Genomic DNA, 26,742 nt, shown 5'->3' with positions numbered 1-26,742 from the left:
CACAAGCATTTCACTACACCCGCAATAACATCTGCTAAATATGTGCATGTGACCAATACCATCTGCTAAATATGTGCATGTGACCAATACCATCTGCTAAATATGTGCATGTGACCAATATAATTTGATTTGGCCACACCCTTTGTGTCTTATTGCTTAAATACACAGCTGAATCCTAGGACTGATGCTATCTGTCTGTTTACCAGCCAGCTGTGTACCAGCTCAACATATAAACAGAAAGGAGAGCAGGAGGCAACATCCGTGTTCCTTTGTTCATAATGGAGATTAAGCTAGAGATAGATAGAGATAGAGCCTACATCCCACAGGGCTCTGGTCTAAAGTAGTGCCCTAAGTAGGGAACAGGGTGCTATTTAAGACATAACCAGAGAAATCTATTTGGTAATCTGGCCTTCGCTTTGTTCATAATGAGATAATCACACAGGAGTGGTTTCATCAAAGACCCTGGCCTTGTGGAGAGTCACAAAGCACAACAGCCAGCAACTCTCTCACACACACACACACACACACACACACACGAGACATAAAAGGCAACAACATTATCATCACAGAGGACACCAATTATCAGCCTTTCTCTCCCCCTCTCGTCCACATAACAGCTTCGGCCTGTCTGCCACATAGTATTTCACAGCCGTCAGTCACACACACAGAGGTGTGTGAGCTTCCTTATCGACAGTAAGGGCAGGTGGGAGCCAGAATATCAGAGGCTCAAAACACAGACATTGTTCTCTTTAGGCCTTTAGGGCTGACTCACAAATGACACCCTATTCCAACTACGTAGGGAATAGGAAGCAACTTTAGATGTCCTGGTCAAAAGTAGTGCACTGAATAGGGAACAAAGTGCCATTTGGGATATACGCTAATAGCTTTAGAGAGGCTGTTCTTACCCCAGACCCAGCCTTCTCCTGCTGGAGTAAAGATGTCTGTACTGTGAGGCTATCCACGACAACAACAAAAAAAACATTGGTTGACCGAAAGTCGCCTGCTCTTTCGAACAATAGAATATATATATTTTTTAAGTGTATTTTTCCATATACACTGGGGCAAAAAAGTATTTAGTCAGCCACCAATTGTGCAAGTTCTCCCACTTAAAAAGACGAGGCCTGTAATTTTCATCATAGGTACACTTCAACTATGACAGACAAAAGGAGAAAAAAAATCCAGAAAAACACATTGTAGGATTTTTTATGAATTTATTTGCAAATTTTGGTGGAAAATAAGTATTTGGTCAATAACAAAAGTTTCTCAATACTTTGTTATATACCCTATGTTGGCAATGCCAGAGGTCAAACGTTTTCTGTAAGTCTTCACAAGGTTTTCACACACTGTTGCTGGTATTTTGGCCCATTCCTCCATGCAGATCTCCTCTAGAGCAGTGATGTTTTGGGGCTGTTGCTGGGCAACACGGACTTTCAACTCCCTCCAAAGATTTTCTATGGGGTTGAGATCTGGAGACTGGCTAGGCCACGCCAGGACCTTGAAATGCTTCTTACGAAGCCACTTCTTCGTTGCCCGGGTGGTGTGTTTGGGATCATTGTCATGCTGAAAGACCCAGCCACATTTCATCTTCAATGCCCTTGCTGATGGAAGGAGGTTTTCACTCAAAATCTCACGATACATGTCCATTCATTCTTTCCTTTACACGGATCAGTCGTCCTGGTCCCTTTGCAGAAAAACAGCCCCAAAGCATGATGTTTCCACGCCCATGCTTCACAGTAGGTATGGTGTTCTTTGGATGCAACTCAGCATTCTTTGTCCTCCAAACGCGACGAGTTGAGTTTTTACCAAAAAAGTTATATTTTCGTTTCATCTGACATTCTCCCAATCTTCTTCTGGATCATCTAAATGCTCTCTAGCAAACTCCAGACCGGCCTGGACATGTACTGGCTTAAACAGGGGGACACGTCTGGCACTGCAGGATTTGAGTCCCTGGCGGCGTAGTGTGTTACTGATGGTAGGCTTTGTCACTTTGGTTCCAGCTCTCTGCAGGTCATTCACTAGGTCCCCCCGTGTGGTTCTGGGATTTTTGCTCACCGTTCTTGTGATCATTTTGACCCCACGGGGTGAGATCTTGCGTGGAGCCCCAGATCAAGGGAGATTATCAGTGGTCTTGTATGTCTTCCATTTCCTAATAATTGCTCCCACAGTTGATTTCTTCAAACCAAGCTGCTTACCTATTGCAGATTCAGTCTTCCCAGCCTGGTGCAGTTCTACAATTTTGTCAGCTCTTTGGTCTTGGCCATAGTGGAGTTTGGAGAGTGACTGTTTGAGGTTGTGGACAGGTTTCTTTTATACTGATAATAAGTTCAAACAGGTGCCATTAATACAGGTAACGAGTGGAGGACAGAGGAGCCTCTTAAAGAAGAAGTTACAGGTCTGTAAGAGCCAGAAATCTTGCTTGTTTGTAGGTGACCAAATACTTATTTTCCACCATAATTTGCAAATAAATTCATTAAAAATCCTACAATGTTTTTATCATTTTGTCTGTCATAGTTGAAGTGTACCTATGATGAAAATTACAGGCCTCATATTTTTAAGTGGGAGAACTTGCACAATTGGTGGCTGACTAAATACTTTTTTGCCCCACTGTATAGACCGATACACCCTGTGTGTTTTAATACAATCAACTATATGCATTGAGCTCGTCTGATTTTTCAAACTTACGGTTTGATGAAATAAGAATCAAGCGTATGCCAACTACGCTCCTGCTATTACCCTCAAGTTGCCAGGCAATAGGCTACACGAGGAGTCTGCAACCTTTCTCATGTGTATGTATGTAAATATGTAAAAATAGCCTAAATAAAGCCAACAAATAACAAACATTGCAGCCTGCAGTTAGAAAATATCCTGGCTACACATGGCCTGTCTGCAAGGAACTTAAAATATATATTTTTTTTAAATAATAGGCAAGTCAGTTAACCTCTTGAAACTAGGCAAGTCAGTTAACCTCTTGAAACTATGGGGGCGCTATTTCATTATTGGATAAAAAAAAACGTGCCCGTTTTAAGCGCAATATTTTGTCACGAAAAGATGCTCGACTATGCATATAATTGACAGCTTTGGAAAGAAAACACTCTGACGTTTCCAAATCTGCAAAGATATTGTCTGTGAGTGCCCCAGAACTGATGCTACAGGCGAAACCAAGATGAAACTTCAAACAGGAAGTGAGCAAAATTTTTGAGGCGCTGTTTTCCATTGTCTCCTTATATGGCTGTGAATGCGCCAGGAACGAGCCTACACTTTCTGCCGTTTCCCTAAGGTGTCTGCAGCATTGTGACGTATTTGTAGGCATATCATTGGAAGATTGGCCATAAGAGACTACATTTACCAGGTGTCCGCCCGGTGTCCTTTGTCGAAATTGGTGCGTAATCTTCAGCTGCAAGCATTCTTCCATGGGATTCAGAGGAGAAAGCAGACTTCCACGAACGATATATCATCGAAGAGATATGTGAAAAACACCTTGAGGATTGATTCTAAACGTTTGCCATGTTTCAGTCGATATTATGGAGTTAATTTGGAAAAAAGTTTGGCGTTTTGATGACTGAATTTGTTGTTGTTTTTTTTCTCGGTTTTGAACAAAACGGAGCGATTTCTCCTACACAAAGAATATTTTTGGAAAAACTGAACATTTGCTATCTAACTGAGAGTCTCCTCATTGAAAACATCCGAAGTTCTTCAAAGGTAGATTATTTTATTTGAATGCTTTTCTTGTTTTTGTGAAAATGTTGCCTGCTAAATGCTACGCTAGCTATCAATACTGTTACACAAATGCTTGTTTTGCTATGGTTGAAAAGCATATTTTGAAAATCTGAGATGACAGTGTTGTTAACAAAAGGCTAAGCTTGAGAGCTAGCATATTTATTTCATTTCATTTGCGATTTTCATGAATAGTTAACGTTGCGTTATGGTAATGAGCTTGAGGCTGTATTCACGATCCCGGATCCGGGATGGCTAGTATCAAGAGTTAAGAACAAATTTGTATTTTCAATGATGGCCTACTAGGGAGCCATGGGTTAACTGCCTTTTTCAGGGGCAGAACGACATATTTTTTAGTCAACCTTGTCAGCTCAGGGATTCAATCTTTGAACCTTTCGGTAACTGGCCCAACATTCTAACCACTAGGCTACCTGCTGCCACAAATGTTCTACTGCTCGAGTTTCTTTTCCTCTTATAGAATATTAAGCTCAAAAGTATTGTGGAGCTCCTGCACCTAAATATAAACAGGACCAGCACCCAAAATGAGTACTGGAACCTATTTCAGTCCAAGTCAAGCACCAATAAGAAGTAGGCCTATTTTATGACATTTCCTCTGGATCAGAGCATGACATTAAATGTACTCGGGTGATATATGCAATGGGGAATTGACATACACTAACAATCAAATAATTCACACAATGAAGTGATTAAAACAATATAAGTGCACAAACTGGCAGGAGAGCGTGCATTTTGAGGAGAGAAGTGCTTTGTGTATGGTCAATCTGATGTCTGCATTGACCGTGCAGCATTTTCGGTGACACGGCCTCAGCGCAGAGCTGTTGTCAAGGAAGTGAGTTTGTGTTGATACAGGATGTCCCGCCCCCACCTACCGTCAACCAATCATGTCAATGCGGAGCTATACAGAGCCCTACACATTGTTACCACATTTGGGAGGTGCATGGCGATGCGGGCGCGTCTGTTTTTCAGGCTGACTGCAAAGTGAGAGAGTTGGGTGACAGGCCAGGGAGCTAAATTTGCTCACTAAGATTTGTTGTCTACGGCAACTGCATTTCAGGAGGGGCTGCTTTGGGAGCCTGGGTGGCAGAGTTCTATTATGTTAATACAGCAGAGATAGAGGAAGACTTGGTATGAATGGTTATTTATAGACCGGAGTTACAGGAATGGGGAGTGTGTGGTGTGGATTCCGTGTGCGCGCGAGCGTGTCATGGCAGCTGCTCTGTTGGGGACTAGTGAGAGGCGACACTAACCTTCAGCTAGCTGTCATTGGTCTGGCTGCTTAAAAAGGCCCAGTGCAGTAACAAATGTGATTTTCCTGTGTTTTATAGAAATAGTTCCACACTGAGATTGAAATAATACTCTAAAATTGTGAAAATTATGATAAATACCCTTTCAGTGTAAGAGCTGTTTAAAAAGACAGCTGAAATTTCAGCCTGTTTTGTGTGGGATGGAGTTTTGGCATAGCATGACGACTCACACTAAATTCTTTGTTACTCTGTTGTTCACCGCATACTTTAGTCTGAGACTGCCATCAGTGAAGTCGTTTGTGGTGATGAGGGGCACGAGAGGTGTTGTACAAAAGTCATCAGCGATAGGATCATCTCTAACCAATCAGAGTATCAAAGACAAATTACACATTTTCCAACCACCGCTTTACCAAAGATTGTCTATGGTGACAAGATAGACATGTGACTGCTCTAACAATGGAAATACATGTCCTTAAAGATGAAGGCATGCAGGGGGAACCAAGATCAGGTGGGACCATTCTAGCCAATGAGAGAGAGCGACTCATCGTTGTATCTGTGCCATTATAGCCTCTGTGATAGCATCAAAGCTATCTCCATTTTAATGTAGTCAATTTTCTTCTTCATTGGCTGATTTCTCCCAACTCATAGGAATCCCTACCCAGTTGACTACTTTAAAATGGTGGAGCCATCAATGGCAAACTCCATGCTAAAATGGGTTATATCCATGATGAGTCATCTATCTCTATGACACCAGGCACAACTCAGATTGTCTTTTTCCCCCCCAAAGTTGCCCGAAATGCCACTCGCATCCACTTATATCAGTGCATTCGTAGCAACCTAACCATTACTGGGGCAGTAGGTAGCTTAGTGGTTAGAGCGTTGGGCCAGTAACCAAAAGGTTGCTAGATTGAATCCCCGAGCTGACAAGGTAAAGATCTGAACAAGGCAGTTAACCCACTGTTCCTTGGCCATCATTGTAAATAAGAATTTATTCTTAACTGACTTGACTAGTTAAATAAAAGGTTCAATAAAAAAAATACTTTTATTCTATCAAATAAGCCTCACGTACCAAATTAGCAATTACATATTTTGTTGACCAAACTCAACACTCATTGACCTCCATACAAAAATGATTAACAACGTGGGCTAAATGATCGTGGACAGATTTTCAGCTATGCATAGTAGCAATGGACTGTATTTACAAATATAAAGTGGGTAGTGGAATCAATAGTATATATTAGAACAGCAGCTGGGGTCAATTCCATTGTGTAAGTGAGTGAGTGAGTGAGTGAGTGAGTGAGTGAGTGAGTGAGTGAGAGTAAGTAGTCAGTGCATATAGTCACTAAGGTGCAGGACTGTTCAGGGAGACAGCTAGGTTTAGCTTTTCAGCAGTCTGATGGCCTGGTGGTAAAGGCTGTCTTGGAGCCTGTTGGTGCGAGACCTGATACTCTGGTACCGCTTGCCAGATGGTAATAGAGTTAAGTCTGTGGCTCAGGTGACTGGATCTTTCGGGCCTTCCTCAGACATCTCCTGGTGTAGATGTCCTGGAGGGCAGGGAGCTGGCCCCCAGTGATGTATTGGGCCTTCCGCACCAACGTCTGTAGGGCCTTTCGGTTGAGGGCGGGGCAGTTGCCATACCAGGCGGTGATGGCGCTGTCAATTATGCAGCTGTAGAACCGGGTTCTTTAAGGTGTCAGCACGGTTCAGTTTGGCTGGCACTTAGCCGAACGCTGCTAGCCGAACGCTGCTAGCCGAACGCTGCTAGCCGAACGCTGCTAGCCGAACGCTGTGAACGAATGTGCTCGCATAATCCCTTCAAAAGACATTCGCATGAAAAACTTTTTAAAAAGCAGAACAAGCAAGGAGGGAGGCAGAGCCAAGCATGAGCGAGAGAGATCCTATTGGCACATTCTAGCATCATCATACAAACCTGTTCATTCTAGTTCTGGGAACAGAAAACTGTATTGCGATCAAATGTTTCATTGATGAGAAAATGTGCTCAATCCATCTCGTTCCATCTTCTCCCACTGCCCGCCAGTGGGCTTCCTCTCACTACCATATTTGGTAGTGAGTGGAAACGCCAAGCAGGTACTTCACATTTAAACATCCCGTGAAATATCTGTCTCATTGTTCAATCTGTTATAGTACTGTTTGTCCATTTTGAGACGCCGTAGTAAATACTGGCTAACTCAAAATAGTCTGAATTAATCTCAGATACAGTGCCTTGCAAAAGTATTCCGCCCCCTTGAACTTTGAGACCTTTTGCCACATTTCAGGCATCAAACAAAGATATAAAACTGTATTTTTTTGTGAAGAATCAACAACAAGTGGGACACAATCATGAAGTGGAACGACATTTATTGGATATTTCAAACTTTTTTAACAAATCAAAAACTGAAAAAATTGGGCGTGCAAAATTATTCAGCCCCTTTACTTTCAGTGCAGCAAACTCTCTCCAGAAGTTCAGTGAGGATCTCTGAATGCTCCAATGTTGACCTAAATGACTAATGATGATAAATACAATCCACCTGTGTGTAATCAAGTCTCCGTATAAATGCACCTGCACTGTGATAGTCTCAGAGGTCCGTTAAAAGCGCAGAGAGCATCATGAAGAACAAGGAACACACCAGGCAGGTCCGAGATACTGTTGTGAAGAAGTTTAAAGCTGGATCTGGATACAAAAAGATTTCCCAAGCTTTAAACATCCCAAGGAGCACTGTGCAAGCGATAATATTGAAATGGAAGGAGTATCAGACCACTGCAAATCTACCAAGACCTGGCCGTCCCTCTAAACTTTCAGCTCATACAAGGAAAAGACTGATAAGAGATGCAGCCAAGAGGCCCATGATCACTCTGGATGAACTGCAGAGATCTACAGCTGAGGTGGGAGACTCTGTCCATAGGACAACAATCAGTCGTATATTGCACAAATCTGGCCTTTATGGAAGAGTGGCAAGAAGAAAGCCATTTCTTAAAGATATCCATAAAAAGTGTTGTTTAAAGTTTGCCACAAGCCACCTGGGAGACACACCAAACATGTGGAAGAAGGTGCTCTGGTCAGATGAAACCAAAATTGAACTTTTTGGCAACAATGCAAAACGTTATGTTTGGCGTAAAAGCAACACAGCTGAACACACCATCCCCACTGTCAAACATGGTGGTGGCAGCATCATGGTTTGGGCCTGCTTTTCTTCAGCAGGGACAGGGAAGATGGTTAAAATTGATGGGAAGATGGATGGAGCCAAATACAGGACCATTCTGGAAGAAAACCTGATGGAGTCTGCAAAAGACCTGAGACTGGGACGGAGATTTGTCTTCCAACAAGACAATGATCCAACACATAAAGCTAAATCTACAATGGAATGGTTCAAAAATAAACATGTCCAGGTGTTAGAATGGCCAAGTCAAAGTCCAGACCTGAATCCAATCGAGAATCTGTGGAAAGAACTGAAAACTGCTGTTCACAAATGCTCTCCATCCAACCTCACTGAGCTCGAGCTGTTTTGCAAGGAGGAATGGGAAAAAATGTCAGTCTCTCGATGTGTAAAACTGATAGAGACATACCCCAAGCGACTTACAGCTGTAATCACAGCAAAAGGTGGCGCTACAAAGTATTAACTTAAGGGGGCTGAATAATTTTGCACGCCCAATTTTTCAGTTTTTGATTTGTTAAAAAAGTTTGAAATATCCAATAAATGTCGTTCCACTTCATGATTGTGTCCCACTTGTTGTTGATTCTTCACAAAAAAAATCAGTTTTATATCTTTATGTTTGAAGCCTGAAATGTGGCAAAAGGTTGCAAAGTTCAAGGGGGCCGAATACTTTCGCAAGGCACTGTAACTCAAGAAATCTGTCATTAATTTGACATGTTTGCAGAGGAAATCTTAGTCGCGCAATTTTACATCTAACTAAGATGTTCCATGCTGTATTTGTCAATGAAAGAATTTGCATGAAAATGAGTCATCTCTCAATGAATGACAACAAAGAATCCCTAGTGTTGACCAATCACCGATGGAGGGGCATAGACTTTAGACCACTCCGAACTGTGGCTTGCCTTCAGAAAACGCCCAAACAGCCGGAAAAAAACCCTCACCAAAGTCCAGAACAAACAAAAACGTCACAAAATGTTGTCAGATGAACAAACTCTTCCAAACCGCTTCGGCCAGGAAGCAGGCCTTTAGGCACAACAGCTTGACATTTCAGGGCAGCAGCGTAGCCTAGTGCATTGGACTAGTAACTGAAAGGTTGCAAGTTCAAATCCCCGAGCTGACAAGGTACAAAATCTGTCCCTGAACAGGCTGTTAACCCACTGTTCCTAGGCTGTCATTGAAAATAAGAATTTGTTCTTAACTGACTTGCCTAGTTAAATAAAGGTAAAATAAATAACATTTCTAAAGACAAAAAATAGCAGTCCCACAACCAGGTCTACACATGAACTCAGGCTGACATACTTTCCACCAGAGCTTGGGTCAAATTACTTTCCAATTCTTTGAAATGGTCCTGACTCCAACATAGGAGTAACAATATATACACACACTGGTTATTCCAACTTTACAATACCGGTAATCAATACACTATAACAGCCAGCTCCAGGCTAGATACACAGGGGAGTTCTGGCCTAAAGCACTAGCTTTACAAAGGAAGTGTATTCTATAGTGTGTGTGTACACGGTCCCTCAGGCTGAGTGAGATCACATTCAGAACAATGACGTCTTCCTTCAGGACATCCTCCCACACACACGAAAGGAATACCATGAAAATGACTGACTACCACTTGAGTCATCCTTGAAGTGAACCCAGAGAAACACCCTCCTGTAGTCTGTACTGTAAAGCTACTCTACAGGGTTCTGTCTGCCAAGCAGCAAGGCTCCATCATGCCAACTAATGTATCACCATGTATCTAGTAGGGCCGGGACGATACCTGTACTGTGACAAGGAAACAAAACAAAGCAGATTTAACTTATTTCGGAAAACTGCCGTAATGTTGGCAACTAACATCATTATGTTGTCATCCAGAGTCACATTGATTTATTTTCCAAGCTATAAACAAACAATATTTTACATACTACAGATTTTTAGAGGACCAAAGAGTTTGGTCTGCTTCGCATTTTAATTTTTGCCTTGGAAAAATAGTGTACTCAACTCAGCAAAAAAAAAGAAATGTCCTCTCACTGCGTTTATCTTCAGCAAACTTAACATTTGTAAATATTTGTATGAACATAAGATTCAACAACAACTGAGACAAACTGAATAAGTTCCACAGATATGTGACTAACAGAAATTGAATAATGTGTCCCTGAACAAAGGGGTGGGGGTCAACATCAAAAGTAACAGTCAGTATCTGATGTGGCCACCAGCTGCATTAAGTACAGCAGTACATCTCCTCCTCATGGACTGCACCAGATTTGCCAGTTCTTGCTGTGAGATGTTACGCCACTCTTCCACCAAGGCACCTGCAAGTTCCCGGATATTTCTGGGGGGGAATGGCTCAAGCCCTCACCCTCCGATTCAACAGGTCCCAGACGTGCTCAATGGGATTGAGATCCGGGCTCGTCGCTGGCCATGGCAGAACACTGACATTCCTGTCTTGCAGGAAATCACACAGAGAACGAGCAGTATGGTTGGTGGCATTGACAAGCTGGAGGGTCATGTCAGGATGAGCCTGCAGGAAGGGTACCACATGAGGGAGGAGGATGTCTTCCCAGTAACGCACAGCATTGAGATTGCCTGCAATGACAACAAGCTCAGTCCGATGATGCCGTGACACACCACCCCAGACCACGACGGACCCTCCAACCTCCAAATCGATCCTGCTCCAGAGTACAGGCCTCGGTGTAACGCTCATTCCTCCGAAGATAAACGCGAATCCGACCATCACCCCTGGTGAGACAAAATCATGACTCGTCAGTGAAGAGCACTTTTTTTCCAGTCCTGTCTGGTCCAGCGTTGGTGGGTTTGTGCCCATAGGCAACATTGTTGCCGGTGATGTCTGGTGAGGACCTGCCTTACAACAGGCCTACAAGCCCTCAGTCCAGCCTCTCTCAGCCTATTGCGGACAGTCCGAGCACTGATGGAGGGATTGTGCGTTCCTGGTGTAACTCGGGCAGTTGTTGTTGCCTTCCTGTACCTGTGATGTTCGGATGTACTGATCCTGTACAGGTGTTACACGTGGTCTGCCACTGCGAAAATGATCAGCTGTCCATCCTGTCTCCCTGTAGCGCTGTCTTAGGCGTCTCACAGTACGGACATTTCAATATATTGCCCTGGTCACATCTGCAGTCCTCATGCCTCCTTGCAGCATGGCTAAGGCATATTAACGCAGATGAGCAGGGACCCTGGGCATCTTTCTTTTGGTGTATTTCAGAGTCTGTAGAAAGGCCTCTTTAGTGTCTTAAGTTTTCATAATTGTGACCTTAATTGCCTACCGTCTGTAAGCTGTTAGTGTCTTAACGACCGTTCCACAGGTGCATGTTCATTAATTGTTTATAGTTCATTGAACAAGCATGGGAAACAGTGTTTAAACCCTTTACAATGATGATCTGTGAAGTTATTTGGATTTTTACAGATTATCTTTTAAAGACAGGTTCCTGAAAAAGAGACATTTCTTTTTTTGCTGAGTTTAGTATTGTCCCCGCCTTCATATCCAAACACACCAAGAAAGTTGTGAAGAGGGCACAACACCACCTTCTCTTCCCCAGGAGACTGAAAAGATTTAGCATGGGTCACCAGATCCTCAAAAAGTTCTACAGCTGTACCATCGAGGTGCATCACCGCCTGGTATGGCAACTGCTCGGCATCCGACGGTACAGCACTACAGAGGGTAGTGCGTATGGCTTAATACATCACTGGGGCCAAGCCTCCTGTCACCCAGGACCTATATATTAGGCCCAGAAAATTGTCAAAGACTCCAGTCAGCCAAGTCAGACTGTTCTCTCTGCTATACCGAAGCGCCAAGTCTCAGACCAAAAGGCTCCTTAACAGCTTCTACCCCCAAGCCATAAGACTGCTGAACAATTAATCAAATGGCCACCCAGACAATTTACATTGACCCCCCCCCCCCCCCCCTTGTTTTTATGCTGCTGCAACTCGCTGTCTATTATCTATGCATAGTCACTTTACAAATTACCTCGACTAACCTGTACCCCCACACATTGACTCAGTACCCCCTGTATGCATCGTTATTGTTATGTAAATGTATTGTGTTACTTTGATTAGATTTTTTAAGAAAATATTTACTAAATAAAGTTTCATTCTATTTCTAGAACTGCGTTGTTGGTTAAGGGCTTGTAAGTAAGCATTTCACTGTAAGGTCTACACCCGTTGTATTTGGCGCATGTGACAAATAACATTTGATCTCCACACGACACAAATTCAAACAAAAAAAGTGTAGATAATCACTAATATTTCTCTGGGATGTTGATGCAATCCATTCTCTATTAATTGAGTTAAATATAATGTACAGAATGTAGTTTTTTTACATAAAAGTAGACTAAAGCCTTTTGGGAGAGGATTGGCATATATACACTAAGGATTTAATTTTAAAAGGATTTCATTCAAAAATGATTTTGTTCTAGAAATATTTTTGGAAAACAAACAGGTTTAGATTATTAGGATCCCCATTAACTACTGCACATGCAGCAGCGCCTCTTCCTAGAGGTCCACATGAAACACATAAAGCCCATTGTAGAAGTGCTCAGAAAGTGACTTCTTGGACCTGAACGCCAACACATTCAAGAGATTACAGGTGCTCAAAATTGCCCCATTTTTGCATACCCCACTATACCATAAGACATCCATGCCATAGCTTCACACTGAAACGTAAAAAAAAAATGTTTTTTTACAAGGAGCACAGGTGTGCTTAAGTTGAAAAATGTAGGCGCACAAATGAAAAATATTTGAGGTATTGAAGCTAGAATCCTTCATTTTTCTGGGTGTACGTACTGGTGGGTCCTAAATTTAAATTCCAGGTCGCACATAAAACTATTTATGCACGTATGAGAGTAAAATGGTCGCACTGTGTAGAGCCCTGCACATCTTCAACACTGGAAAAGACAAATGGTTTAGATTGTAAACGTTTTAAAATTATATCAAACAGGGTTTAAGATTTTAAAAAATGATAAAAAAAAATTGGCATTTAACGCCAATTATCTAAAAACATGTAAACTCTGATTTTTAAAAATATATTTACAGAAGTTGTAGCTTAGATCCTATTTGACATCGTCTACGGTTTGTGTTGTGCTGCCCTCGGTTGAGACAGCATGCTATTGAATAAAATGGTAATCAAATATTAATGTCAACATTCAAATGGTATAAAGATGGTTGGAGGTCCACACTTCAGAGAATATTGACTTGAATGGGAATATCTGTTGTTTTTAAATGATACTGTCAATCATCCTTAGGAAACCTATTGTAATCATGGAAATATAGATAATAGAATAGACGTGACCATTTAAGTTGGCATTCAACAGTGGGTGGACCAGCGATCATGTTTATGGTAGTAATTACAAGTTAACATTTCAATTCAATTTAAAAAGGTGTACCAGCTAAATTGCAGCGGTCTGAAGGGATAGGTCCATTCTATTAATTATATTTCTATGACTGAAATGACAAGCCATCCTGTATTCAAGAGCATGTTGTGTCTCAACCGATGACAGGCACAACACAAAAACCTCAGATGATGTGAAATAGGGTGTAAGCAACAATATAATGCAGAGTCTCTGTCCTCCTTTAAGGTACAGCTTAAGAAAAGCTTTCAAGGACCTCTGCTAATTCTGTTCTCTTGTCCCTCGGATCTGACGACACCATTATGTAGCTTTGTTAGTGGTCTATGTTGTGTGTTTTGGATCGGGTTTTTTGAGGGGGGCGGGGGGGGAGGCTTGGGTGTGAGAAGCGCTTTACAAATTAAATGAATTGTTATAATAATATGAGAAAAAAGTGGCTTACGCATTTAAAAAAAAAATATTTGACATTGTTTAGAAATTACCCAAAACATTTTTTTCTTTTACATTTTCAATAAATATTCAAATAGATCAAATCGTTTGTAAGCTTATAAGGTCCAAAAATGTAACTTTCTGACCACTTCTTCCATGGGCAAACGTATGGAATGTTGTTTATATCAAAAGGGATGCTGTCAAAAAAGTGTTTGAATTTAAATTGATTTACCCAATACACGCCCACATAAGCCTACATTCTAAACTAGCAGGGATAGTGTGTTTTTTTTGCCAAATATGTTTCAAATTAATATTTTATTTTGGTTCCTCTTAAACCCCGTTTTGGGAAATAATTGTACCTTTCCTCATCAAACAAGAACATATTTCTGCGAATTCAGCAACAAATAGTGCACACTTATCTATCCCACATAAAACATGATAGTAGCCGCGTGCCTTTTAAACGTGTAATCATTCTCAGTGGAGAGGGTATCCAGTTTACATCCCAAAGCCTGGGATAACTCCAATAGAAAACAGCCTGTCCCCCACAATAACAAACTGAAAGGCATTGACAAACACACAGCAGTGAAGAAAACATTGCTACCCCATTTTGTGACAATGCAGGGTAGAATGTGTCTTGTCGTTGTTGTTGTATGAATGTAGCCACCTCAAGCCGTTATCACCAAGCCACTTGTACAGTAGGCTAACATTTGTTGCAATATTGCAAAGGACCCATAAGAAAATGTAACTATCGCGCTCACCAGAAACAATGTGCGTTGTTCCGACCAATGTCCCCCCCGTCCCCGGAGTTTCTTTTCAGTCCGGATGCAGTCTTTCCACACGCCGTAAAAAGAGGAATACTTTGTTGTCTGCGTGTGCTAGTTTATTATCTCCGATAATGTCGCCTAAATCTGCGAAGGTGTCGCTTCCAGCATGACTATTGAGGATTCGAAGTTAGAACCTGGTGGAAAAGAAGCCGTAGCGAGTGTTCCGTTCCCTTTTCGGTAGGAGAACAGACCAGCTGTGCGAACCGATGATCACAATAGATCGCTCGTGAGGGGTGCCTGCCTACTTAGGCCGCGTTAAAATGCTAGTCGGAACTATGACCTAAGAAATGTCCGACTTGATGAGTCGTTCAACACGGCACGTGTATAACTATAACCAGTTAGCAAGTCGGACATTTCCGAGTTTCCAAGTTCCCACAAGTAGTTGAACACAGCATTACTGCTGCTTACTGACTACTACCACCGCAGTGTCATCAAAAAAACATTTTCAGACCACGGTCACTAGGTGAAATAGCGCCACGGTTCGCTGTGATCGCTACCGGCTACATACACACCGGACAGGACAGCAGTGTTGTACTGTCCGGTCTTGAGACCCCATTGAGTGTATTGTCTTGGTGTCGGATACATTTTTACTCGATATTGACTCGATCTTGGAAAGTGAGGACTTGTAATTTATTTCCGAGACCAGCTCATTAAAAAAAAAACTCAGCCTGATTATCAGCTCCCATTCAGTCAGCGCATAAAACCGCTTTGCCAGGTCAAATATCCACGCTTCTTTCATGACACATTCATTTCTTATCGCCTATTGAAACCTGGGCTTGCTAATTTACTGGTAAGATTGCTGATTTCTACTTTCATTGATAAAATATCCTCAAACTTTGTTGCGCTCATCAGAATGTCTTTAAATCTGTTTTACCCATTTCATATGTATATACTGTATTCTTGTCAAGGCCTGTCCTATTGAACTATTCCTGTACATATAATATTCTTCTGATATACTGCTTATTCAAACCATTACCATATGCATATTGTCTATACATCCCATCACATATTTATATATATAGTGTAACGACCCTGGGCGGAATATATATATATATATATATATATATATATATATATATATATATATACAGTACCAATCAAAGTCAGGACACACTTACTCATCCAAGGGTTTTTCTTTAGTTGTACTATTTTCTACGTTGTAGAATTATAGTGAAGACATCAAAACTATGAAACTCCAGACTCCGACATTGCTCGTCCTAATATTTCTATATTTCTTGATTCCATTATTTTACTTGTTAGATACGTGTGTACTGTTGTCTATTTTTGGTTATTACTCTACTGTTGGAGCTAGGAACACAAGCATTTCGCTACACCAGAAATAACATCTGATAAATATGTGTATGTGACCAATAAAATGTGATTAGATTTTATTTGAAGTCGCTGGTAGGGAACAGTGGTGGATATTGTTTGAAAGTTGCTCTTACTAGTTATTTTTAGAATGGCTCTCTATTTTCCCTCAGCATGCATTTCTTCACCAATCTGAACGTTTAAAGAATTGTAAAAAAATTCTGAAATATGAACCCAAAATACTGGACATTTTTAACTGTTATTAAGGTTGGCGATTTGACATAATTACAATCATGGTCTTGAATTGGACTTGCATTTTTCTGGTCTCTGTCTTGACTCGGTCTCACCCCCCCCCCCCCCCCCCCCCCCCCCCCTTTTGGTCTTGATCTTGACTTGATTGACTCGATTAGCACCGATCTTGGTCCTGAATCGGTCTCGCTTTAGGTGGTCTCGCACACAACACTGCAGGACAGCCAGTGTAATGTCGCCCCACAGTGGCCTCTGGTGTAGGTTGGTTCCATATGGACCCCATTGAAATCAAATTTAGATACTGTATGAATCTGTGTCATATAATCCCCACTGGGTTTTTTTTTTACAGAAGATTTTTCCTCTCTATTGAACAATGAATTTGGAATGTACTCTGCAAACATATATTTTAGGAATTTCTTGAGACAATATTTATTTATACGGGACAATATCTATTGGTTGCTTTTTTGAAAAAAATATAATCACACTATTGGGCCTTTCCTTGATCAAAATAACACTGATGTTGCATGAAAATAGCAGTCCATCTGTGTGTGAGATGGAGAGGGTTGTTTTTAATGTTCCATGTTGATGTAAGTATGAATCTCCTCACCACTATGCTGCTGTTCATTCTCACCACAGGAGACACACCCACACCCACAGGCACGCACGCACACACACACACACACACACACACACACACACACACACACACACACACACACAATCCTTCCTCCAACCTACTTTGGCCGCCTGATCAACAATCCGTCCAGTACCTCCACCCTGGATAGCCTAGTCTACTTCTCTCTCTTGACAATGTCCACATTCAGTCCGTTCTGGGTCGGGGGCCAGCTATTCAGGTGGGGAAATACTCAGCAAACAGAAGCCTACATACTTTCCTGTCAGAGTTTCTACCGAGCAGAGAGGGCAGCCTTGTTGAAGGGGCCCAGCTCAGTTCCATCTGGTGGTGTGTGTGTTTGTATGTGTGTGTGTGTGTGTGTGTGTGTGTGTGTGTGTGTGTGTGTGTGTGTGTGTGTGTGTGTGTGTGTGTGTGTGTGTTCGGTTCTGTCTGGACTGAGAGATTTGCGGGAGGCAACACAGGCAAGTCTGTGCTCTCAAAATCAGTTTTGTCATTGCTTTCCAGGAATTGAACTTGCAGACAGTGTTGTAGTAGTTGCAAGTCAACCATTGCTTCCATGTCAGATATGTGTAAACATTAAACATACAGATGTCATATATACATGTCGGTAACTCTCTGGTGTACAGCTGAATCTTGGAACTGAAGTTCTGTGTCCAGCGACAAGTCTCCACACATGGCAGTTATGATGACAAAAATTAACACATTTGTCAAAGACATACAGCTCTACCGCTAAGATGTTATCGGCATTGTGTGAAGATAAATAATTACATTGAGCATCTGTCAAGAGTCCTTCCCTCCTCTTGTAAATGCCCAAATCTCCTCGTGCTCACAAGCCTGTCCTACAAGAGAATGAGAGGTCAAATCTGAACATTACCATAGCAGCATACCACTCTGCATACCACTGCTGGCTTGCTTCTGAAGCTAAGCAGGGTTGGTCCTGGTCAGTCCCTGGATGGGAGACCAGATGCTGCTGGAAGTGGTGTTGGAGGGCCAGTAGGAGGCACTATTTTCTCTGGTCTAAAAAAATATCCCAATGCCCCAGGACACTGCCCTGTGTAGGGTGCAGTCTTTCGGATGGGATGTTAAACGGGTGTCCTGACTCTCTGAGGTCATTAAAGATCCCATGGCACTTATCGTAAGAGTAGGGGTGTTAACCCCGGGTGTCTTGGCTAAATTCCCAATCTGGCCCTCAAACCATCACGGTCACCTAATAATCCCCAGTTTACAATTGGCTCATTCCTCTCCCCTGTAACTATTCCCCAGGTCGTTGCTGTAAATGAGAATGTGTTCTCGGTCAATTTACCTGGTAAAATTTTAAAAAATGGTGTCAGTCCAGGTGTCATCTGCTTAGTTTATTACTATTTTATAACCTTATTGCTATGATGCTGCTATGTAAATACTAGGTAGGTACATACTTTTTTTTAGAGTTCTCAGATCAAACTGTTTAAACTGAAATCGTGTGGCTTATGTGTGTAAGAGTGAAACGTTGTTGTCGTTTTTGCTGCACTGTTTCTATGGTTTCCACAAAGACGTTTCTCAAATCCTCACTAATGGACTCGGCTGACCAATGGTCAAAGCCTACAAAATTCCAGCTAATCTCTCTCTCTCTCTCTCTCTGCCCCCCCCCCCTCTCTCTCTCTCTCTCTCTCTGCCCCTCTCTCTCTCTCTCTCTCTAGCTCTCCCTCTCTTTCCTCCTCTTCTCTCTCTTTGCCCCCCCCCCTCTCTCAATTCAATTCAAGGGAATTTATTGGCATGGCATATGGCATATGTTTACATTGCCAAAGCAAGTGAAGTAGATAATATACAAAAGTGAAATGAACAATAAAACAATTACAGTAAACATTACACACCAAAATAATAAAGACAATGTCATATTATGTATATATACAGCGTTGTAACGATGTGCAAATGGTTGAAGTACAAAAAGGGAAAATAAATAAACATAAATATGGGTTGTATTTACAATGGTGTTTGTTCTTCACTGGTTGCCCTTTTCTTGTGGCAACAGGTCCCAAATCTTGCTGCTGTGATGGCACACTGTGGTATTTCACCCAGCAGATACAGTGGGGCAAAAAAGTATTTAGTCAGCCACCAATTGTGCAAGTTCTCCCACTTAAAAATATGAGGCCTGTAATTTTCATCATAGGCACACTTCTACTATGACAGACAAAATGAGAAAAGAAAATCCAGAAAATCACATTGTAGGATTTTTAATGAATTTATTTGCAAATTATGGTGGAAAATAAGTATTTGGTCACCTACAAACAAGCAAGATTTCTGGCTCTCACAGACCTGTAACTTCTTCTTTAAGAGGCTCCTCTGTCCTCCACTCGTTACCTGTATTAATGGCACCTGTCTGAACTTGTTATTAGTATAAAAGACACCTGTCCACAACCTCAAACAGTCACACTCTAAACTCCACTATGGCCAAGACCAAAGAGCTGTCAAATGACACCAGAAACAAAATTGTAGACCTGCACCAGGCTGGGAAGACTGAATCTGCAATAGGTAAGCAGTTTGGTTTGAAGAAATCAACTGTGGGAGCAATTATTAGGAAATGGAAGACATACAAGACCACTGATAATCTCCCTTGATCTGGGGCTCCACGCAAGATCTCACTCCGTGGGGTCAAAATGATCACAAGAACGGTGAGCAAAAATTCCAGAACCACACGGGGGGACCTAGTGAATGACCTGCAGAGAGCTGGAACCAAAGTAACAAAGCCTACCATCAGTAACACACTACGCCGCCAGGGACTCAAATCCTGCAGTGCCAGACGTGTCCCCCTGCTTAAGCCAGTACACGTCCAGGCCCGTCTGAAGTTTGCTAGAGAGCATTTGGATGATCCAGAGCAAGATTGGGAGAATGTCATATGGTCAGGTGAAACGAAAATATAACTTTTTTGGTAAAAACTCAACTCGTCGTGTTTGGAGGACAAAGAATGCTGAGTTGCATCCAAAGAACACCATACCTACTGTGAATCATGGGGGTGGAAACATCATGCTTTGGGGCTGTTTTTCTGCAAAGGGACCAGGACGACTGATCCGTGTAAAGGACAGAATGAATGGAGCCATGTATCGTGAGATTTTGAGTGAAAACCTCCTTCCATCAGCAAGGGCATTGAAGATGAAATGTGTCTGGGTCTTTCAGCATGACAATAATCCCAAACACACCGCCCGGGCAACGAAGAAGTGGCTTCGTAAGAAGCATTTCAAGGTCCTGGAGTGGCCTAGCCAGTCTCCAGATCTCAACCCCATAGAAAATCTTTGGAGGGAGTTGAAAGTCCGTGTTGCCCAGCAACAGCCCCAAAACATCACCGCTCTAGAGGAGATCTGCATGGAGGAATGGGCCAAAATACCAGCAACAGTGTGTGAAAACCTTGTGAAGACTTACAGAAAACGTTTGACCTCTATCATTGCCAACAAAGGGTATATAACAAAGTATTGAGATAAACTTTTGTTATTGACCAAATACTTATTTTCCACCATAATTTGCAAATAAATTCATTAAAAAATCCTACAATGTGATTTTCTGGAATTTTTCCCTAATTTTGTCTGTCATAGTTGAAGTGTACCTATGATGAAAATTACAGGCCTCTCTCATCTTTTTAAGTGGGAGAACTTGCACAATTGGTGGCTGACTAAATACTTTTATGCCACACTGTATGTGAGTTCATCAAAATTGGGTTTGTTTTCTAATTCTTTGTGGGTCTGTGTAATTTGAGGGAAATATGTGCCGCTACTATGGTCATACATTTGGCAGGAGGTTAGGAAGTGCTGCTCAGTTTCCACCTCCTTTTGTGGGCAGCGTGCACATAGCCTGTCTTCTCTTGAGAGCTAGGTCTGCCTACGGCGGCCTTTCTCAATAGCAAGGCTATGCTCACTGAGTCGGTACATAGTCAAAACTTTCCTCAAGTTTTAGTCAGTCACAGTGGTCAGGTATTCTGCCACTGTGTACTCTCTGTTTAGGGCCAATCAGCATTCTAGTTTGCTCTGTTTTTTTGTGAATTCTTTCCAATGTGTCAAGTAATTATCTTTTTGTTTTCTCATTATTTGGTTGGGTCTAATTGTGTTGCTGTCCTGGGGCTCTGTTTGTGTTTGTGAACAGAGCCCCAGGACCAGCTTGCTTAGGGGACTCTTCTCCAGGTTCATCTCTCTGTAGGTGATGGCTTTGTTATGGAAGATTTGGGAATTGCTTCCTTTTAGGTGGTTGTAGAATTGAACGTCTCTTTACTAGATTTTGATCATTAGCGTGTATCGGCCTAATTCTGCTCTGCATGCATTATTTGGTGTTCTACGTTGTACACGGAGGATATTTTTGCAGGATTCTGCATGCAGAGTCTCAATTTGGTGTTTGTCCCATTTTGTGAATTCTTGGTTGGTGAGTGGACCCCAGACCTCACAACCATAAAGGGCAATGGGTTCTATAACTGATTCAAGTATTTTTAGCCAGATCCTAATTGGTATGTCGAATTTTATGTTCCTTTTGATGGCATAGAAGGACCGTCTTGCCTTGTCTCTCAGATCGTTCCCAGCTTTGTGGAAGTTACCTGTGGCGCTGATGTTTAGGCAAAGGTAGGTATATTTTTTGTGTGCTCTAGGGCTAGATGGAATTTGTATTTCGGGTCCTGGCGACTGGACCTTTTTTGGAACACCATTATTTTGGTCTTACTGAGATTTACTGTCAGGGCCCAGGTCTGGCAGAATCTGTGCAGAATATCTAGGTGCTGCTGTAGGCCCTCCTTGGTTGGTGACAGAAGCACCAGATCATCGGCAAACAGTAGACATTAGACCTCAGATTCTAGTAAGTTGGGGCTGGGTGCTGCCGGCTGTTCTAGTGCCCTCACTAATTTGTTGATATATATGTTGAAGAAGGTGGGGCTTAAGCTGCATCCCTGTCTCACCCCACGGCCCTGTGGAAAGAAACGTGTGGTTTTTTCAATATTAACCACATACTTGTTTGTGTACATGGATTTTATAATATCGTGTTCCCCCAACACCACTTTCCATCAATTTGTATAGCAAATCCTCATGCCAAATTGAGTCTAAGTATTTTTTTAAATCAACAAAGCATGAGAAGACTTTGCCTTTGTTTTGGTTTGTTTGTTTGTCAATTAGGGTGTGCAGGGTTAATATGCGGTCTGTCGTACAATAATTTGGTAAAAAGCCAATTTGACATTTGCTCAGTACATTGCTTTCACTGAGGAAATGTCTCTCATCCTCTTCCCTCTCTCTGCCCCCCTTCTCTCTCTCACTCTTTCGCTCTCTCCTCCTCTTCCCTCTCTCTGCCCCCCTCTCTCTCTCTCTCTCTCACTCTTTTGCTCTCTCCTCCTCTTCCCTCTCTCTGCTCTCCCTCTCTCTCTCTCCTCCTCTTCCCTCTCTCTGCCCCCCCCTCTCTCACTCTTTTGCTCTCTCCTCCTCTTCCCTCTCTCTCACTCACCTCTCCAGACCTTACTGAACTCTTCATCTTGTGCTAGCTACAATATATCATATATTTCCTCCTCTCATGCGATTGCAACAGAATGGAAATGTTGTCCTCTGTCTTATCCCGAGTCCCCGACCAAACTCACAGCCTTCTGTAGTACACCACCTCAACACAACTTACAGCCTTCTGTAGTACACCCCCTCAACACAACTCACAGCCTTCTGTAGTACACCACCTCAACACAACTCACAGCCTTCTGTAGTACACCACCTCAACACAACTCACAGCCTTCTGTAGTACACCACCTCAACACAACTCACAGCCTTCTGTAGTACACCACCTCAACACAACTCACAGCCTTCTGTAGTACACCACCTCAACACAACTCACAGCCTTCTGTAGTACACCACCTCAACACAACTCACAGCCTTCTGTAGTACACCACCTCAACACAACTCACAGCCTTCTGTAGTACACCACCTCAACACAACTCACAGCCTTCTGTAGTACACCCCCTCAACACAACTCACAGCCTTCTGTAGTACACCACCTCAACACAACTCACAGCCTTCTGTAGTACATTACCTCAACACAACTCACAGCCTTCTGTAGTACACCACCTCAACACAACTCACAGCCTTCTGTAGTACACCACCTCAACACAACTCACAGCCTTCTGTAGTACACCACCTCAACACAACTTACAGCCTTCTGTAGTACACCACCTCAACACAACTCACAGCCTTCTGTAGTACACCACCTCAACACAACTTACAGCCTTCTGTAGTACACCACCTCAACACAACTCACAGCCTTCTGTAGTACACCACCTCAACACAACTCACAGCCTTCTGTAGTACACCACCTCAACACAACTCACAGCCTTCTGTAGTACACCACCTCAACACAACTCACAGCCTTCTGTAGTACACCACCTCAACACAACTCACAGCCTTCTGTAGTACACCACCTCAACACAACTCACAGCCTTCTGTAGTACACCACCTCAACACAACTCACAGCCTTCTGTAGTACACCCCCTCAACACAACTCACAGCCTTCTGTAGTACACCCCCTCAACACAAACTCACAGCCTTCTGTAGTACACCACCTCAACACAACTCACAGCCTTCTGTAGTACACCACCTCAACACAACTCACAGCCTTCTGTAGTACACCACCTCAACACAACTCACAGCCTTCTGTAGTACACCACCTCAACACAACTCACAGCCTTCTGTAGTACACCACCTCAACACAACTCACAGCCTTCTGTAGTACACCACCTCAACACAACTCACAGCCTTCTGTAGTACACCCCCTCAACACAACTCACAGCCTTCTGTAGTACACCACCTCAACACAACTTACAGCCTTCTGTAGTACACCACCTCAACACAACTCACAGCCTTCTGTAGTACACCACCTCAACACAACTCACAGCCTTCTGTAGTACACCACCTCAACACAACTCACAGCCTTCTGTAGTACACCACCTCAACACAACTCACAGCCTTCTGTAGTACACCACCTCAACACAACTCACAGCCTTCTGTAGTACACCACCTCAACACAACTTACAGCCTTCTGTAGTACACCACCTCAACACAACTCACAGCCTTCTGTAGTACACCACCTCAACACAACTCACAGCCTTCTGTAGTACACCCCCTCAACACAACTCACAGCCTTCTGTAGTACACCACCTCAACACAACTCACAGCCTTCTGTAGTACACCACCTCAACACAACTCACAGCCTTCTGTAGTACACCACCTCAACACAACTTACAGCCTTCTGTAGTACACCACCTCAACACAACTCACAGCCTTCTGTAGTACACCCCCTCAACACAACTCACAGCCTTCTGTAGTACACCACCTCAACACAACTTACAGCCTTCTGTAGTACACCACCTCAACATAACTCACAGCCTTCTGTAGTACGCCACCTCAACACAACTTACAGCCTTCTGTAGTACACCACCTCAACACAACTCACAGCCTTCTGTAGTACACCACCTCAACACAACTCACAGCCTTCTGTAGTACACCACCTCAACACAACTCACAGCCTTCTGTAGTACACCACCTCAACACAACTCACAGCCTTCTGTAGTACACCACCTCAACACAACTCACAGCCTTCTGTAGTACACCACCTCAACACAACTTAAAGTAATCTTCTCTGCTCAGGTCTTCTCTTCTCAGGAGGCTCTTCTTGCCAGAAGTCGACTCTGCAAACGTCTTCAGACGCCCCAGCAGAAAAGCTACAAAGTCTCAGGACGAGATCGACGGTGTTTGTTTTAATCTCTTTTAAGATCTTGTGTTGCTCGTGTGTTTTTGTGGTTGGAGTTGACAGATGGTCTGTGGTGAACCGGGATGGTGTGATGTGGGTCTGTGGTAATGCCTAGATGAATCAATGCATGTGTTTATAAATGGGCTTGCTGGTAGATGTGTAAATTGGTGGTTTTGTCCACAAGAGTAGATCAATGTTTTTAAAGTCAGCTGAATGCAATGCAGAGGTACTATTGCACCGTGCCAGAGTTTATATTGCTGCTCTGGCTAACATCCCAGTGTTGTACCTATATTTGTAATGATTCAGCTAAATAGGTAATGTTATGACATTGAGTGAATACAGACTGGATACTGTTATGGCTGGACGGAGCATACTGTTTTGACTCTGGGAAGGACCTTCTGGCAACTTGCAGGAAGCCTTAGGGGTTCTAGACGGCCAGACCACCTCACACCGGCTGAACAGCGTTCCACTTACAGTAGCCTATTGGAGGCTGTTGCAGGAACAACAGGAGAGCATAGAGGCTGTTGCAGGAATCACAGGGTAGCATAGAGGCTGTTGCAGGAATCACAGGGTAGCATGGAGCCTAACCCTAACCCTTTTGTTCCTCATAGCCCTACTCAGTAAGCTAAAACTCTGAAGTTTTTTCTCTCCACTTGTGTTTCACTTCTGTGTAAAATACACGTGTTATGTATTCAGGACACAAGTGGAGACCTTGTGAAAATTCCCATAAGTGAGATTTTTGATTGTTCTATTTAACTACTCAGTCGACAGCCAAGTGAGAGTTTAGCTAGAGAAATGTAATGACTTGGGAAGTGAGTTACGCGAAACCGCAGATACAGTACATGTAAATTGAGGTGTTAGCGAGAAATAGAGAAGAACAATTTTGAAAAGAGAGAAATAGAGAAAGGGAGAGTGAGATGGAGTGTGAGTATTCAGGCTAGATATGGAGAGAGAGAGAGAGAGAGAGAGAGAGCGGTTAGGAGGTGAGTGTGGAATGTGCCAACACTCAGATACAGTGGAGGGAGGGTGTCAGAGAGAAAATGGATGGACAGAGAGAGAAAAATTGATGTTTACTTTTTTTAAAGCCACTTTGGCAGCCACATGTTGACACTACTAAACCACAGTTTCACTGTAAGTCATATGAGACACGGAGAAAATTGTGTGTGTGTGTGTTTCTGAATGGCCAGTGGCAACAGTGAGGTTGGGCTCTGTTGCAGGTAGGGTTTAAGCCTCTGGACAGTAGAGAATCAACATCAATGTGGCTTTCACCTGAATTCAAATGGATGAACCTGTTTGACTTTGGGGTTGTAGGTGTTAAGGTTATGCCAGACGGAAGTGGGTGTGTCAAGCATATAAATATAATTACTTTACACGGGGTCAAATGGGATTAAGGAGAATTCCACTCAGGTCTCCTGCGGTGAGAAGAAAAACGAGCAAACAAACAGAGGAATGTCTTCGTCTGTGTGTCACATTATCCTCTCCCTGTGAAAAGATGTTACATGCATACAGTGCCCTATCCTGATGATCGACATAACCATTTATTGATGTTGTTAGCTGTCATCTTTTCAATTTTAGTCACACAGGGTCATTACTTTAATATCCTGCATTCAGTGAGAGACAGAATAACAACAAAAGAAAATCCAGAAAACGCATGTCAAAAATGTTATACATTTATTTGCATTTTAATGAGGGAAATAAGTATTTGACCCCCTCTCAAGCACACTCTTAAAGGGAGTGCTCCTAATCTCAGTTTGTTACCTGTATAAAAGACACCTGTCCACAGAAGCAATCAATCAATCAGATTCCAAACTCCACCATGGCCAAGACCAAAGAGCTCTCCAAGGATGTCAGGGACAAGTTTGTAGACCTACACAAGGCTGGAATGGGCTACAAGACCATCGCCAAGCTGCTTAGTGAGAAAAGAACTGTCAATCTCCCTCGGCCTGGGGCGCCATGCAAGATCTCACCTCGTGGAGTTGCAATAATCATGACAACGGTGAGGAATCAGCCCAGAACTACACGGGAGGATCTTATCAATGATCTCAAGGCAGCTGGGACCATAGTCACCAAGAAAACAATTGGTAACACACTACGCTG

The 26,742-nt window shown here is 42.7% G+C and overlaps 1 protein-coding gene across 3 annotated transcripts in view; it reads right to left on the bottom strand.

Moving 5' to 3' along the window:
* Positions 1-15,095, bottom strand: part of LOC139375882 (cyclin-dependent kinase 17-like) — a 77,318-nt gene extending 62,223 nt beyond the window's left edge. For all 3 annotated transcript variants that reach the window (XM_071117831.1, XM_071117856.1, XM_071117862.1), the window contains exon 1: positions 14,667-15,095. The gene's annotated coding sequence lies outside the window, so the exon portion shown is untranslated. The remainder of the gene's footprint in view (positions 1-14,666) is intronic.
* Positions 15,096-26,742: the final 11,647 nt, after the last annotated feature.

This window comes from Oncorhynchus clarkii, chromosome 2 (genome assembly GCF_045791955.1).
Source record: "Oncorhynchus clarkii lewisi isolate Uvic-CL-2024 chromosome 2, UVic_Ocla_1.0, whole genome shotgun sequence".
Classification (NCBI taxonomy): domain Eukaryota; kingdom Metazoa; phylum Chordata; class Actinopteri; order Salmoniformes; family Salmonidae; genus Oncorhynchus; species Oncorhynchus clarkii.
This window is presented reverse-complemented; position numbering and strand designations above follow the sequence as displayed.